Source organism: Melospiza melodia, chromosome 5, assembly GCF_035770615.1.
Source record: "Melospiza melodia melodia isolate bMelMel2 chromosome 5, bMelMel2.pri, whole genome shotgun sequence".
NCBI classification, from domain to species: domain Eukaryota; kingdom Metazoa; phylum Chordata; class Aves; order Passeriformes; family Passerellidae; genus Melospiza; species Melospiza melodia.
Window position 1 is genome coordinate 34,665,266 of NC_086198.1, and position 18,268 is coordinate 34,683,533.

The following is an 18,268-nucleotide window of genomic DNA, read 5'->3' on the forward strand; positions in this document are numbered from 1 at the left end:
GAGACTACAAAATGTTCTTATGGGAGGTGGTCCTTGAAAATCCCTTCATTCTGATTTTCCACTAGAAGGTCTTCATAAATAAAAAGCAGCTTCAGCTTTTATTATTTCCATAACTACTAATTTCAAAAGTATCAGTCATGACTTTTGATCCAGACTCCACATCATTCTAAGATGTTCAGCAGCCAAATTGCATTGTTATCTAATTGTGCCACAATTCCTTCTGTCATTAAAGATTGGATGTAAGGGAAAAGTTCCTCACCACAAGGGCTGTCTAAATGTTTTCTGTTGCAGAAACTTTTAAATGTAATTTAAAGCATTTGTTAAAGCAGTGAAGTTATTTGTGATGAGTTATGCAAATTTTTTCCAGGTACAAAAAATTTCAAGTAAGATTTAGGAATAAGTAACTGAAAACTGCCTTAGCACCCAAGCTTATAAAGGTTATATTTATCATACAGGGTCAAGAAAAAATTGTACTCTGGTACTGTCAGAGTAACAGTACTCTGGTACTGTCAGAGTAACAAATTTGCTGTCTGAAACTTGAGGGGAAAAAAAGTGTTAAGAACTCAGCAAGTTTTTTTCCTTTCTATTTCTTGAACTTGATTAATTTCATTTTGGGTTAATTCACAAGCTCGCTCATTTTTTAGTCTTTCGCAAAGTACTTCAAAGGAAATCTAAATTTTCTGCATAATAAAAAATATCAAATTCCATTACATTATTTTTTTCTTTTAGTGAATCAGTATTAAAAAATACTGATGTAAACAGAGGTTTTATCACTCCATATTATGAAAACTCATGTATATTAATCATTAAAAATTATAATAATCAATGTCTAAGAACAGTTGCTGTCCCTGTTACTGTAAAAGTATAAATTTTTTCTCCAAATAGAAGTTTAGTGGCTATTTTCCAGTTTGGTTTCTGCTGACCACAGATGCAGAATAAACCAACACAGCAGGATAAATAATTGTGGCTGTTTCTCCACAGACAGATAAAGACTCATGATCATTAACAGTAAACAATAATTGCCAACAATAAACATTTAATGATACTCATAAAAATAATTGGCCATTGTGAAGCTCAGCAAATTTAAGACCATTTTGCATTAAATTGGTGGTTGTGCATTTAAGATGACAGTACTTCACTGAAGGACAGCAAGTGATCAAACAGCCACTCTCTCCTGGTTCTGGCTGTTTAAAAAGACATTTTCTGAAACTGAGCATTCTGGTTTTTCCCTCCTGCATATTCTCCAAGGGATCACCTTGCCTTGCTCAAAAATGTAATGGATGCTACACTGGCAGAAACCACTTGCAGATAAAGCAAAACAAGTGCATTTTATAATTGCCAATTCTGTAAGCAGGCAGAGCTACCACTAATGGTGTGTACAGGGAGAAATTCTTAGTGTTCACCACTAAGTGTGGTCCTCAATGCAAGAAACAGCCTTTGCTCAGTGCAAGAAATGGAATTTTCTCCTCCCAACCCACAGCACCCACAGAGCAGCTGGGGGAAGCCAATTGCTTTCCTCAGCAGATGTTTGTACTGAGCAGTTTTTAAACTGGCTCTGTGCTGATCACAACCCAATCAAAGATTTAGACCCAGGACAGGACTTAATCATTTGTCAGCCCCACTCATCTCCATGTTCCCCAGCTACCATAGCATTCACAGAAACACTTTTTGAAGAAAAAATGGGAAAGGGTGAATTTTTAACCTTAACACTTTTTAAAGCCAAGAGATGGCAGAGCAAGAAAACAATTAGGTATGTCCAGCTCACAACACAGTCAGCCACTGGACCATACCTAAATTGATTTAAGATTTCAGATGATGACAGTGTGGGTTTTAAGTCTGTGGTTATTTGTACCAACTGCTAAAAATCATCATTCAAAGAGTGGTTTCAAAAAAGACATCTTCAACTAACTTGGCTTACTTGTGTGAAATCCACTGGATGAAACTGAATTCAGAATGCAGAATGCAATTTTGTCCAAGGTACAAAGCTGTGAAATTCTTTGCAGTTCTGTGGCCATGAATTCAAACAATAAATGAAATAAAAAATGAATAGATGCTTACTTAAAAATGTAGAGAAAGAATGAAATGCTACTTAAATGGAAGCATTGACTCCAGTCATAGCAATTTCAGATAAATGATAAGAACTGGAAAGTGAGGAAAACACATTGCTTACATTTAGTTTCAGTTAAGGTACACCAGAAATAAGAGTTAATTACCATGTAAAAATAACTCTCCTGTTGAAAGTCTCAACTCAAATGAAGTGCCAGAAATTAAAGTACCTCAAGTCCCTGCAATTTTAACATCTTTTCATTTGACTGCTGAAGTATTGCTCTTAAAAGTAATCAGCATCTCTTAATCTTTGTGATCATTACTTCTTTAAGCATCTGCTCTCCTGTTGTCAAGGTCTTGAAGCATTTTTGAGCCTCATTGATCATTGCTTGGCACATCACAAGTCCAGTCCTGGGGATATTTAACTTTTAAGCGTACTCAGAGAATTTTGGTAATCTGCACTTGAGGAGCAACCTCACCAGACTCTCTGCTCCATAGCAAACAAACTTGGTTTTGAGAACTTAGGCTACCTTGAAAGAAGAGCATGACAAAACACAAGTACACTGTCACAAAAGCCAGACTGATAATTCAGCTGAACTTCAGCAATGAAATCCCAAAAGTGATTTTTACATCCCAAAAGCAAAATAAAAACGACTGGTTTTTAAGAACATCTTATTTTCTCTTGATCCAACACTCTTAAAAACCTTATGTTCCAGAATGATCTGGTATAAAAACCAGAAAAAGTCAGATTACAGAACTGAGGTGAAATCAGTTGATGGGCCTCCCTTTTCTACATGGACTCCGCAGGATAATTTGTCCAGGACTTTCTCAGGGTGGTAATAGTGCTTGGCAGTAATATCTATCTGTAAAATTCCAGCAGAGCAAATAGCTGGAATAAGTGTCAAGAAAACTCAGCTATCTGCTGTACTAATAACCACAAGCCTGTACCCATCATGCTGAGAAAACCTCCAGAAGGAGCAATGTCATCACCTTAAAATTTCAGGTTGGCTTGATGAGCTGTTTATTCCAATTAACACAGAAGGAAATGGCTGGGTAAGTACCACCCTCTTTTAGGAAGTCTGTCTAATGTTCACACCATGATGAGTTCTGAAACAACTTTCTTTTGAGGATCACTACATTTAAAACAACATTTAACCACATATGGCAGCTACAAATTTCATCTCCTCATCCTTAATCATAGACAGAAATAAACATCTAAGGAGTGTTCACAACAGAACAGAAAAAGTAAAATGCTCTGATCAGAGGCAGTTTCAAGTATAACTTAAACGCTCATCTCACAAAAGGCTGCCAAAATTCTGTTTCAGTGTTCCAAGTCAATATCCTTGGTCATCATGCAGTTAAGGGAATGAGCAAAACACTATAAAATGGCATCTTGCAAAAAGCACGAAATGGTCCCTTCTGTCCTATTCAGTATTTGTTTTTCTAAGGATTAATGAAACCGGTGGTACACTCTGTGTATAACATTCTCTATCAATTAGCATTTGTAACTACATATACAACTGTTATAAATCAGTATAATTATGTGTGTACAAATAGACTGATTTCACAGGATATTGGATTAGAAAAGCTAATCCTCATTCCAAAGCATATATTATAACACTAATGTATTGATCTACTTTCTGTTTCTGGCTCTTTCTTCTACTTCAAATTTTGGAAATTATTCTCAAGAATTTTCAAAATATTTCATAGGACAAAGGTCTTTTTATGCTAAGATGTAAGGTGTGCATGATTGAATGTTTCATTCCACATGCTTACAAGCTGAGCCTTGACCAAGTTAAGAGGTGGAAGGACGTGCCCATTGTAGTGGAAAGATGGAAATAGTGAAACCCTGAACACAAGAGGAAGGTTCACAGAAAAATTAAAATTCCTTGCTGAGCCAAGACAGAGGAGATAATTTTATCCAACAGACAGAAAAGCTCAGGTCAGAATAGTGACCATTTCTTCTCAAGAGCAACATCCATTGAAACACACAGTCTGCAGGTGGAATAAAGTTAAACCTTCCCAAAATGGGAAAAAAACCTTGACTCTGACCTTGATTATTTCATCATCTACACTTACTTACCATTTCAAAAATAGTACTACAGTGTTCTTGTGACTTAAAAATATTTTTCTGAAAAATCACCACATTAAAGAAAATTTTACATCAGGATAACCTCTTGTTGAAATTATACAGAAGAACAGGATAAAGTGAAACGATCATGCTGCAGAAATTTTTCTGATTTTTAGCAAATCATATTGAGTGATGTTTTGAAAAAATCAAACACTACATTTCACATTACTGCATGGTAATGTGAAAAATATTCCTCTTCATCTTCAGTACCTCTCACGGAATTAACACCAGGATGAAGTTGCCAAAGTGAAAAATATTGTATAAGAAGTGGTATTGCCCTACACATGGGATACCTGTGTGTGCTTCAGAGAGATTCATCCTGAGTTTTCTCCAGCCCCTGTAAATACCATAAACATGAGACAACCATGGGACTGTCCCACAGGTTCTCTCAGAGCTTGTGACGTGGGTTTATGCTTCCAATAGCTATCAAAAGGAGTGAAGTCAACAGCAAGGGGTGGCATGATTGGACAAAAATACCAGTATTATTGGCACATAAGAAATTAAAGAAATATTGATTACCTAAAAGATCTGAACTCTGCACCTTACCTAGTGCAACTTCCATGCTGAGGCTTTGAAACAGACATGGTAATTAACAACTTCTAATTTTTATGTCCTGTAGATGTGAAATCCTCCGCCTCCCTTCTCCAGAGTAACCACCTGAGTAACCAACTATTTGCTATTAAGATTTTATACCATCGCCTTATTGTTTACAATGATCCTTTTCAGCAAACACGCTGGTTGCATGACTACCCAAACTCAATGTATCCCCCACCATTTGTAAACTGTTACAAAGAGAAACTGGTTTTTTCTGTGCTAATTGTTGACATCATATATTAGCAGGAATAGAGTGAGTATGGATTAAGATGTTACACAGCAAAAAAAAAAATGCTCATAGACAATAAACCCTGGATCACAGCCCCAAAATCCTACTTTATACTGATTTCTTTGGCTTTGGGAAGACATTAGGACAGCCTGCAGCTTCCCAGAAATAAAACACTGACAATCCTAGCTTGAGCAGCTGTTCTGCAGATGCAAAGGAAGATGTAGAATGTTTGCTGAACAAGCAGCCTGAAAATTGCTCTCTCACAAATGAATAAGCATCAATATAAAACACACTGTTACAAACCTTATATTTCCATATAACAGATAATGAAAAACCATCTGTCCATTCTGGTTATTTGCCAAGCAGCCAGCCCAGCACACCATTTTGCTACCTGTATTTAAGATATCCTACTAATAAAGAATATTTCTTAACTGTTTTCATTTTGTCTGCACATGCTGATTAATAGCTTCATCATTTAACCCACATCTTTCAAAGTCAGTCATGTACATAACAAGGAGATTAATTCCTGAAAGCATAACTGTGCTCCTCTTTAGGATTTGGAGAAAAAAAAAAAAAGCTGAAGTGAAATCAGTGAAAATTAGGGCCGATGTTTTATTCCACAGGAATTTCCCCAGTTAAGCATAATATTTCCATGGACTTCTAATGATCAATATCCTGTGCTCTCAATATCCAATTCCAGTCCTGGTTGTCTTTCAGATACCGGAAGCCAGTGGGTATTAAGAGATAAATTGTACTCAGCACTACTTTAGTCCAACAATTAGCATGAAGAGTATGTTGGCAATTAAAATTCACACAATGGAGTATTTGAAGTGAACACATTTCAGTATCAGTAGCAGTACAAGGCAATGATGAAAAATCCACAATGGCACAGTACTGTGTGCTGCATTATGCAAATGGATGCAGCAAAGGTCAAAGCTTATCTCAATCTCATAATAATGTAGTCTGTAGAGAATAATTAATTTACAGTGTGCTTTCTTATATTGTGTACCACACTACTAAAAGCCATTTTATTTGGGAATTTTTTGCTTTATGTTGCAGAGAGGAAGAATATCAAAGGCTTTCAATTTTCTCTTTGGGAACCAGGGAGGAAGGGAAAGCACAGCTCTTTATTTTCCATAGCAACACCAGGCTAAAATTAAGCACCAAAAATGCTGCCTTTTAATTACTAAAATGCTGTTCAATTTCAGTGTTTAGGAATGAGATTTCTGTACCCAACAGCTGCCTCACATTACAAGAGCAGAAGTGTTTGAACAACTTCCATGAAGCAAGCAGTGCTATAAGGATTCTGTTATATTACACAGTTCCATACAAAGGGTCACAGTTGAGATGGAGAATATATTTGTGAATTACTGAGGCCCTGTGCTGGGGGGATGGAAAGTGTGTTCCAGAACAGAGAGGTTCTGAAGCTGGAGCATAAAAAGCCAGGATGCAAACCTGAGTCTGAGGTGCTGGTGGCAAGTTGGCAAACTGGTGTTCCATGAGTTCTGGTTCTGATACTGTAATCCCCATCTTCTCTGTCCACTGGGCCAGCTCTGTTTTTTTCTCTCTGCCAAAAAGAAGAATTTCTCAGCTTTGTAAGAAAAATAACCTCCAAGAGCGATGTTCAGAGCAGCCCAAGCTATGTTATGCAACCTCTTTTTCACACTTATTTTTAAATATATGTTACACATATAGAGATCTTTAAAGAGTAGTCCTCTGACATGAGCCTCAAGAGAGCAGCTCTCTAAGCAATAGGATGAGATGTTTGTGTTCTTTCAAATCCAAGGGATCTTATTCCTTCTTCTCCAATATTTGTACTGTCTTGGCATTTTGGGCTGGAAGCTAAAGAGGGCTGCCTGGGAACCAGATGGGTTCACACCGCACAGATGACAGAAAACTGCCATGACCAAGAAGCAATAATTCTCTTACAAGAAGCCATGTTTTACACAACTGGTTTGCATAATTAACTGAGGATTAATTGGTCCCACAGGAAATCTGTCATTGATCAGGAACTTTAACTCCCCACTTCCAGCTTCACCTCCTGTAGCTTATTTTTGCCTTGTGTTTTCTAGGAAGCTGCATGCTTATAGTTGTTTTCTAAGGAACCTGAACAACATGACCTTCATGTGATCCAGTGGCTTCTAAAGCTCATTCCCTGCTCCTTGCACAGGTCAGAACAACTCCTGTGTGGTTTTTATCTCCTTTATGTGACAAAGTTGCACACAGGCAAGCACCTTTCCCCATCCCTAGAGATCATCTGTCACTGTAACCTCGAGTGCTCATCACAAGATGCAGAACTAGACCAGTGGCAATGCCATCCAGACTCACACAGATCCAGCTGTCCTTCTGTCCATTACCTTCACACACTCCAGATGCAACACCAGCAATTCCCAGGGAAGGTGGAAATGCTGCAGAGTAGTTCATGTTGACAGTAGTTGCTAAAAGGTCATTTGGAGACATCCATTAGTTGTTTGCTGTAACAGACAGTCATTATTATTGGCAGCAGAAATTGGCAGGAAGCACTGTTATTGTCAGAAAGCATTAAAAGTGTGTCATTTGTCAATATGTGCTCTTCCACAGAGCAGCAGGCTAAGAGAAGTCCATCTCTCAATTTGACTGGAAAAAAAACAACATAAACACCCTGACATGCTTTTATCTGCATCTCCTGATGTGGGCATGGAAGATTCTTTAGGAACTCTGCATCAGCCCACTATCCTGTCTGGGAGCAGAAAAGCAGAAAACATGCAGAAGCATTTTATCCTGAATTTCAGTTTCTGGCATTCTGCTCTGAGTTTTTCCAGAATGAAGAATCTCTGTGACTATCCACCTGTCAGGCTCATTTAGCACTAACTCTATTTCTAAGCACAGAGACTTGGATGTTGCTAGGTAAATGAACTCAGATCCGTTTGCCCTTTATTGGGAAGGGGAAAAAAACACAGTAAGATTCAAGATCCCTTGTTTTTTTTCCATATATTTGAGCAAATGCAACCATAATACATTAAAGACTTGGAAGGTGGAAGTAAATTATAAATCCAAGTTGCAGCTCTCTATAATTTTGCATTATGGCAGTACAATAATGGAATTAATAAAACTTGCATTTTAATGCTGTCAAGTACATTAAAAAGCATTATTTAGTCCTCCCCAAGCCTACACTCTAATAAATGTCAAGCCCCCAATTATTAGGCATTTAAATATTTGTACAAAGAGCCTTTAATAATGAGAACACACACTGCAGATACGTGTGCTGTTGTACTATTAAACTGAAATAAATAACCTGGGACAATTATTCCCAGTCCTAATAAAGCTGATTTGCTAATCAAATGTCAATAAAATGACTTGCTTTTAATATGGACACAATTGCACTAATAACTTAGAGTTATTAAATAAAAGCTTTCGGAATGAACACAGAAGCAATGTTATTTTTTTTATGACACCCTTCATTCTCCTGCTGGCTTCCTTCACCTAAAGCACTCAGAATCCTTTTCATTCAGTAAAGCAGTCAAAGGCTGGCACTTGACTTTCATTTCCATCTTTGTCCCTGTCACAGGAGAGGGGACAAGCAAGAAGATGGGGGAGATAACAGAAGGAAGGGAATAGTTTATAGCACAGCATCTTTTGTTTGTAGTTTATCTTACTGCTCACCAGCCAGGTCTCCATTTTCTATTAGATTGTCCCAACACTTTTCTGTAAGAAAGGAAATGAGCCAATTGCTTTAGCACACTTTGCCTGGCTCAGTCCTTTATTTGACTGTCTGCATTCAGTTTTCCAGGAGTAGTTCAACAACTGAAAGCCAGGGCAATACCATGGGACAGGAATTACAAAGAAACTCAATGGGAACCGGCAATAGCAGAAGTGTGGATGCAAATCTCATGCCTTTGGGGCTGCTGATAGCTTTGAGTACTAATTTTGACCTTGACCATAATTCTTTTCCTCATTCAAGAGTTTTCCTTTTTATTCTGTTCATTAACAATGAAATTGAATTTCTAAATGGATTTCTACAGTGAAAGAGGGGGACATGTTCTCACTTCAAAGATTGACATATTCTTAAGGGACTTTTTATGTACCCTGTTGGTGAGTCATCAAGGAAAAGATGGTTACTGAGTTAGAAAAAGCAATAAAAGAGGCAATGTACTACCTGAAAATATTATCCATGGAACAACCCGTCTGATTAGCTAACAGCAACAGATAGGTTCATGATTACAAGTTTGATGACTATTTGATAACATAAAGCACTTTTTTTTTCTCAAAAGAAAGTTGCAGCACTTAATGCATTTGCTGAACTTAGTGTTGTCAGCCCTATAAATCACTCAACAAATTGCACTCCTCAGAAATAAGATCTGCACTGTATGGTTAGAAATTTACAGTGTGCTAATAAATTACTTGAGAGAATTTCTTGCTTTCAAAATCTTGTCCAAAGAACACTTAACCCTACAGTCAAAGGCCTTTATTGCTGGTAAAAATGTAAATATTAGCACCAGTTACTTACATTTAATAATGACCACAACTGACCTGGGGAAAGTTGTTCCTTACATGTAAAATCAGCAAAAGGTGATCATCTGTGATGATGCATTTTGATTACACTTGCAAGATGCAATAACACAAGATAACTAGACTGTACACTTGGCTGACAGCTTTTTATAACATTTCCCTGGTTGGAAAAATATTTCTAGTCTTACTTCAGCTTTGGGGCAGACCAAATTATTCAGTTCCTTCAATGCATCCACAAATCACATTTTCTCAGTGTTTGTTTCAAGCTCTGCTGTGTTGATTCTATCACAAACCAATATGAATGGAATGCCACAATCACACTTGCACAGAAAGGAAATCTTGAGGCACTACATCCTGGCACTGTCATACAGTACCCAAGGGCAAGTGAGTCCTTGACTGCAGGAATAGTCTTTGTTATTACTCTACTATTGTTATTTTAAAGACTGTTTTTTTTAAGGATTAGTAATTATTATTTTGACGTCACACCAAAAAACTTAATCAGAAGACAGTGTTTGCCACAAGAATGAACTTAAAAGAAATTAGAAGTACCATTTCAACTTGATCTTCCATTAAGGCAAAATTGGGCAGAACAGAGCTGAAGAGGTGGTGGCAGATCAGAATTATCCAGACACTAAAGAAAAGCAGAGTAAAATAATAACCCAGCAGCCAATTTAGTAGAAATGACAGGATAACCTTTTCTAGCTGTGTGGTTTCAAGTTTCATTAAGGTAGAAGCTCCCAGACTATTTCCAGTGGAGGTGCAGGTGTGGAGACTGCAGCTGTTCCACAGACATTGGTCACACAGTGACACTCTGCTCACCAGGCTCCTTCAGGCTGACAAACTCAAAGACATCCAACAAAAAACCATTAACAGTTGTGTTAATGATGTCACATTTGTCCATGAGCAAGCATCATTATTACAGAGAGGCCTCTGTGTCAAAGGATGCCCTCAGAGACACAAAATCTTGCTAGAACAATCTCTGTTAGAACCAGGGCTCATCCTGCAGAGCTCTGCAGCATCCCCACGTGCAGCTGCTCCATTTGCTCCACAGGAAGCTCTCCCTGCAGCCACATGGATTAACTGTTCCTCTCCTGACACAGACATCAGCCCTGCCCCATTCCTTCAGCACCAGCCTGACCAGTGCAAACAGCGACAAATTTCCTCTTTAAACTGACACTGCAAGGCTCATGCAGTGCACTCTGAATACCTTTCTAGTTTTTTTGAATCCTGAAGGAGCACACACAGTAAGATGTGCAAATGAAGGGTACAGAATTTTGGAGTGCCTGGTGTTGGAATGATGAATTATGTTTAATAAAGTACAAAAAAAAAAAACCAGATTGTTCTCAAACTCATCACAGTTTTACCTTACAATGCTCTGGTCTGTCTGACACACAAATCTGCAAATTAATTAGTCCTCTGAAAGAGCTATGTGGACACAAGATTTCTGTCTAAATAAAGACCCCTTCCCAAGCTGTTTTTCCTCCTTCTGTGGCTCAAGAAACCACCTGTTTAACAGGAAACAACATATAATTAGCCCATAACTGCAGCTGCTTGCATGTTGTCTGGTCTATTTACATACCCTTGAAACTATTATGCCCAATTAGTAGTTGGGATTGTTTCTCCCTTCTAGCAGTTAAGAGGGAACAATCTCTTGGAAAGTGTGGTCTCTCTTAGGATTTCCACTGAGCATGCCACCCAGCCACCCTTAGGCCACTGCTATAAGGTAAAAAGCTGTGCCTTGATAAACCAGTTGCTGTTTTTCCCTGTAACTAGCAGTGTGCACTGGGCACATGCACTCCATTGTACAGACACTGCCTGCTGAGTGCACTCCATACTTAACAACCTGAAAGCAACTCTAATTTAAATCACCCCAATATTATATGCACATTCTTCCTGAAGAAATGCAGAATACTAGTGAAATACTGCTTTTAAGAATCATGGTTTAACCTCTAAAACACCTACACACCTAAAAAAAAAAATCTATCATAGCTTGTACAGTTTTACATTTTATTTCGTGGCTACAGTAAAACAAAATGAATTATTTTGGCACCAGATTAAATATTTCAACAGCAACCTTTAAAGTATTATTTTGAATAGCACTAGAACATCAAAATACTTAATGCCATGGAGGAGCTGCCTTTTGCACAGAGCAGATAAGCAAAGACTGCACACCACTACATTAAACACTCAGATGTATGTGTTCCTCAGACCAGTTGTACTTATCAGCTGTGCATAATTCCAACACCTACATTCCTCCTGAAGCCATGGCTCCCTGCAGGTCTCTCCCAAGCCATGAGGACACACACTAAACTCAGAACCCAGGCAATGCTGCCACCCTGGATTCCCAGCGCAACCCACGGGAGAGCCGGCCAAGGAGCTGTTCCTCCCAAAGTGCTGAAGGGATGCTCCAAGGCATATTCTGGCCACCATGAATTACAATAATCAATCAACTTAGTTTTACGTAATCCTTCCCCAAAGTTACCTTGTTTCCAATGTGCTAATAAGCACCCCAAAGGAGAATTTTGCGGGATAGGGGTGTTACTGCCCAAAATCCCTTTAAGTTTCTCCATTTCAAAAACACCATAAATGCCGAACCTGCAACGCTTTCGCGATTGTCTTGCGGAACGGCGCCTAGGCTTACACCAACAGGAATTCCTTTAGCCCAACCAAGCGTAGCTTTCGCTGCATCTTATTGGCAGGCATCCAAACCAAAGTAAAAAGCACCTTACCTTTCTCCTGGGGACGTTTGTGAGCGGCGGAAGCGGTCGTGGCCAATGGGCTCCCCGAGAATCCCTCGGTGCCGGCTGGAGCGTGATCGAGTCACGAACTCGCTCAGCAGCACTCACAAGGGTCCCATCTGGGTCGCCAAAATGCTAGTGTTCAAAAACACAATCACGGAGCGATTATATGCGGTGCTTTTTATTAAGAGCTCTGGGAATTGGGGTATATTCAACCCAAATCTGACTCCGACCATACATCTCCGACAAATGATCATGTTTTATACTCTATCGTTACATAACTTTCATGTTAATTATTAAACTTATATTGTTCTATTGTATACATAAATTTAGCCCCTCTCTGAATTTCCAACATAGTTTCTCACTATTCTTCTTATGGTTATATAATAATTACATTTAATTACTAAACAATCATCACATCTAACAATTATATCATTCATCATACTGCTTACGCAGGTGCAGTTGATCTGGGAAAGCACAAAGCCTAACATTTTAGATTCTATCTTTAACTTTTTCCAGGGTTCCACTATCACCCTCAGCCTGGGGCTCAGGCTGACTGCTTGCATCTGGTGCTGCTACTGTGACTGTAGCCTCAGGTTACACAGGCCTTGGCAGTGCACCTACCTACAACTTGGTTAAAAAATCCGCATTCCCACAACACTTTACAGGTCTAAGAGAAGGTTTAAAAAAAGTAAAAATAAAAAATTATCTTCTAAGAACAAAGAAACATCAGTTAATTTGTCAATGATTACAGTTAAGACAGATGGAACTTTCATTTCTAATTTTATACTACTTGACTGATATTTTACTTATTTCAGAGGGATACAGTCTCCTCAGATATTCTGCAGTCAATGCAGCATACAAATTTGGCTACCATGGCCTGTATAAAGAACATTTTTGCAGTCATGTTGTTCATCTCCAGCCCTGCATTTGCAAACAAAGTCTACTTAGGGAACTTTGCTTACATGGGATGTTTGTGGATTTGTGTTGTCTTCCAATGCGCTGCATTACAAGAGAACTCTTATTGCAGCACATGTTTGAAAAAGCTCTTGCTGCATCAGAATCACAAAAGTTTTACAGAAAGTAAAAACCAATATAAATCCTGACTGCCTGTAAATAAGATGAAATGACTGATCAGTTGCTCTCTGGCATTTCTGGCTGAAAGTAGCTCAGGAAACACATGCCATGGTAATGACACAGGAGGGAAGAAAAGCAACCTGCCCATTATTACAAGCACCAAAAGAGAAGGATAAACCAAGTCTTGACATGATGTAACATCCTTGACCAATTTCACAGATACTCTGTTTTCTGCCTTAAAAATACAACCTTGAAAAAAAAGGCTGTGCCCCACTCCTGCAGCACAGAACTTCAGTTTAGGAAATTCTAGCCTAAATTCCAACTCAAGAACCCTGTCTTGGTACTGGCTGCAGCCAAACTCCAGACCTCATTTTAACAATTATGCCAGCGTGTGTTTGGATTAAGCACTTTTGTAATGCATCTGCACAATTAAATACCAGTGGCTTTATGGGGGGAAGCCTCTTGCTCCACTGAAGGCAGAAGCCCATCTCATTGACATGCTAGCCAGCCGTCCTCTCACTCCCCAAATCATGCATGAAAAGAAAAACTATTTTCATCCTATCCCAAACTGCTCATGACAGCACAAATAAAGTGCTTTCAGCTTTACAGTATCCATTACAATTAATTATCCAGAAGTCCTTGGCATAAACTGTGAAAAGCCCTTGCTTTTTGAATAAATGGACTCCATCAAAATTCTGCAGGCACCTGAACTGACTGCAAATGAACACAAACAGTTGTTGGCATTTTGTTACAAAGGCCTTTTCTCTAGGAAGTTATATGACACAGGATTTTACTGCCCTGGATTTCCAGGATAACAGAGAGCATGATGCTTTTTCTAGCAGATAAAGCTAAGAAAGTGTGGTTTCTGATATTTAAGAGATAAGGCAAACAACAGGAGAAAGTACTGATGTTTTTAATGTTTTATGTAAATTTTTTGCCTTCATCAAGTCAGCAGAGCTATTTCATTATCACTCAGTTTATTCAGTGTCAATTAGACTGTTCATTATGTTATCATAAATCAAATAACAAATGAGAAATCTCCCAGGACCTCTGATAATACAAGAAGAGAAAGAACATCCAAGTAGACTACAGGCTAGAATTTTTCAAGTGGAAGGGACAAACTCCATTATGTGTGTTGAACTTACCTAAGCACTGTAGTTCTCTTTAGTTCAAAGGCTACTGAGTTGACAAAAGCTCAAAACTTAGTAATGAATCCCTTTTCCCTTCAGGACTGGAATAGCAGAAAAGAAAAACAGCATTTTACCATTTTACCATTTCAGTTCCATGTTAAATCCCATCTTTTTGACATCCCATTTGTTAAGGTTAATATTTGCCTTTCATTGTCCCTAAATAAATCCTGCTCATTATACTCAGTAAAGTTACCTGGCATTTTACAGTAGAGTCAGCATTTGCTCTGTTGTGAGCTCTGCATATTAGGTAATTTAAACTCTCTCCTTCCTCTGGGTGAAATTATTTCTGTAAAAATGGCTATTCTAGGTGTCTATTTTGGGATGAACCTATATTATAGCTGCTGCCATAAAGGTTGTCATTAAAATTGAAATGCAGAAGAACTACACTCAGATTGCTTCACCCTTGTTCCACAGCACTTACATTTGTATTGATTTTATAATGAATGCACATGAGGTGAGCAAAGTGCTGACTTTGCTTGCTCTGCCATGTCCACTGCTGCTTTCCTTGTCTTAAGTGAGGGGCAGTGTCTCACTGAACTATTAAGAAAGACAGACGAACAATAAGGGAATTATTTTCTCTTACAGCAAAACCATAACAGAGCTTCCCTTCTGAGGCACTAGGTGTTAAGTAGCTTGGTGCATTAAAACGAAAAAAAAAAAGATTGACACCTGTGATATAGTGCTTTCTAGAATGCACAGCTTGGAAAAAAAGGCAGTTTGGAATGCCAGTAAAACACTGACTGAAGAACCACTAGCAAGCATCTCCCATCCCTTCACCCTCAGCACACAGAGATCCCATGGACTGCACTGTGTAAGGGTCTCCCAGGGAGGAGGGCAATGCGTTAGGCTGAAGTAAGGTACTAAAACACTGCCAAAGATTGGACAAGTTATCCTAGGACACCAGTCCCATTTTCTTACCTGTGAGACCTCCTGAAGATGTCATTTAGAGATAATATCTAAACCATTAGTGGCACTAGGAAGATGGAGATGGGAGTTCAGTGTCAGTGTAAGCACAGCTCAGAAGGCCAAAGGAGAGCAATGCTGAACTCACACTTCACCACCGACCTTAAACAGATAAACCCTGTCAATAAGATACTTCCTCAAAGGCAAAGGACAAGGCAAATAGTGATAATTGTCTTGTTTCTTGACAATTAGTTCACCTAATGTGTTTACCACTACTAGAAACAGCATTTGCCACAAGACAATTAACACCAGGTGACAGACACAATGTCAAAGCTTCTTCCCAGGGACTCTGCTTCAGAGGCAGTTTCCTCTTTGCTTAGCAGGCTGACAAGGGACAGCACTTTCACAATGGAATGTGTGCAGGTAAAAACCCCTGAAATATTACACTTCAGCTCTTGAAATGTTTATTTGTACAGTGCATTAAATGAGAAGGCACTTTGGCAGCTGGGCACTCTATGCAAGAAAAAGAAAATCAGTATTACCTGAAAATACACTGTTATGCTAGAAGGAGCTAAAAATAAAACAAAGAACCCACTACGTTTTACGCTTAACATATGATCAGTTATGAATTTTCCATGAAGAGTAGATCTGTTCTGAGAGACTGCAGAGGTGAGAGATATCCTGATTTAACAACAATTACTTAATCTGGGTCCCAAAACTGTTTACAGACACTACCGAAGAAAATCATGACTAAGAAAGCCAGGCCACAACATGATGTATGCCAAGGGCACATGTCTAGGGCTTTTTATATCTAGAAATCTGCTTCATGTTAAACCAAGTGGGAAGTCTGAACCTACCCATGGACACAGCAGGTTTTTTGTAAGGATGTGACTGTAGCTTTTTTTCTGCCACCAATTCAGCAATATTCTAAAACTTTGTGGGGAAGAAGTAGAAATAGAAGTAGTGTAGCTGCACAAAGTCTGCATTGATAAAGGAAAACATTTCATACTCCTGTTGCTCATTCAAGTACCTCACTGTTACCAGCTACAGATTAAACTTCTTTACAAATATACCTGTGGCTGAGTTTTCAATTAAGCACCTAGGATATAGATAAAGTTGGGTGAAAATGTACTTGGTGCCCTGTGACCGTGTTCACAGGGGTCTTAGGTTAAAGGAAGAGACAAGGATCTGACTTCGTATTTCAGAAGGCTTGATTTATTATTTTATGATATATATTACATTGAAACTATACTAGAAGAACAGAAGAAAAGGTTTCATCTCAGAAGGCTGGCTAAGCTAAGAACAGAATGGAATGAATAACAAAGGTTTGGGGCTCGGACAGAGAGCCTGAGCCAGCTGTGCTGTGATTGGCCATTAATTCCAAACATCCACATAAGACCAATCACAGATCCACCTGGCTGCCTTCCACAGCAGCAGATAACCACTGCCCACGTTTTGTTTCCAAGGCCTCCCAGCTTCGGGGGAGGAAAAAATTCTAAGGAAAGGATTTTTTATAGAAGTTGCCTGCAACAGTGCCCTATTATTTTATCTACCTCTCTACCTGGGTATTTAATACCTCCAGCACATGACTTGAAATGGCAAAGACAAGGCTAATTGGACTCCACAGAAGGCTGAGAACAGAAAACATTACAGTCCTCTGAAAATAACTCCCAAAGGCTTTCCATTTCCAAGAGGCTTTCCTCCTTTTCAGGAGATTCACTCCCCTGCCAGCTTCCTCACAAGAACAGGCCAGTTCAGATGTGACAAAAAGCACAACAAGCAATAACAGAGGCTGCTCCCCCATCCCAGTGTTCCACACCAGGGGCTGGTCACTGGCCAGAGCCCCAGGCTGGGACACAGGAAGCCTCATTCAAGAGGGTGCTGAAATGCTGTGCAATGGCCTTGGAACAGGATCCACAGCTGAGAGTGAGCTGGAACTACAAGACACACTGAATGGGCTGCAAAACCTATGACAACAATTGCTGCAGTGATTTTAATTTTGGTTAGGTACCACCTCTCTATTGTAATCAGGAACAAGCAGGCCCAATGGTACCTAATGCTGGGATTCCCTGCTCAAAGTTTAATGGCTCTGCAGTAAATATTACATTATTTCCTCTGCACTACTGTGACAACAATGAAGCTCACTTCTAATCTTAGAATTCCTGAGAGCTTGTCTAAAGTGGTACTGAAAGTACTTCTTCAACTGCAGTTACACAGAGAAGGAAAGAGAACAGACCATTACACACTTACCCAGGTTCCAAACTGAGCAGATTTCACAACTAAAATACTACTCAAACCTTCTTTTACTTGAAAAGATCTTCCAAGACCACTTATTTCATAGATAAAAATGGTTGCAGTAAAAGTGATTAAAATGTATTACATTATTTTCAGTCCAACATTATCTCTGCTTCAGGCAAGGTATTTATACCTTTCATCAGGATTAACTGTTTTTACCAAGTATTTTTTAAACTTATGTCACTCAATTTTAATTCAATCCATTACACCTGTAAGTCTATCTTGGAGAGATTTCTGGGGATTTATTTCACAATAGATGAGCTTAATGTGTAATTCAGTGGGAGGCAGGATAGGTGCCTGGAGAGATATGGAGAGATGATCCATGTATTAGTCTCCTAACAGGAGAATTTAGTACTAAAAGAGAGAAAGACAGGAAATGCACACTGGCTGGTATTTAAAGCTTGTTTCAACCCATCTTCTCTTTCACACCTGAAAAAATATGCTGAAGCCACTGAAAGCCTTTCCTTTGGGAGCACATATTATTAGTGGCTATTAACACACACACTGACTGGTGTGTTTGTCAGCTGATAAACACGGTGGTGCAGTGACATCCAGAAAGCAATTTCTGCATTGGTTT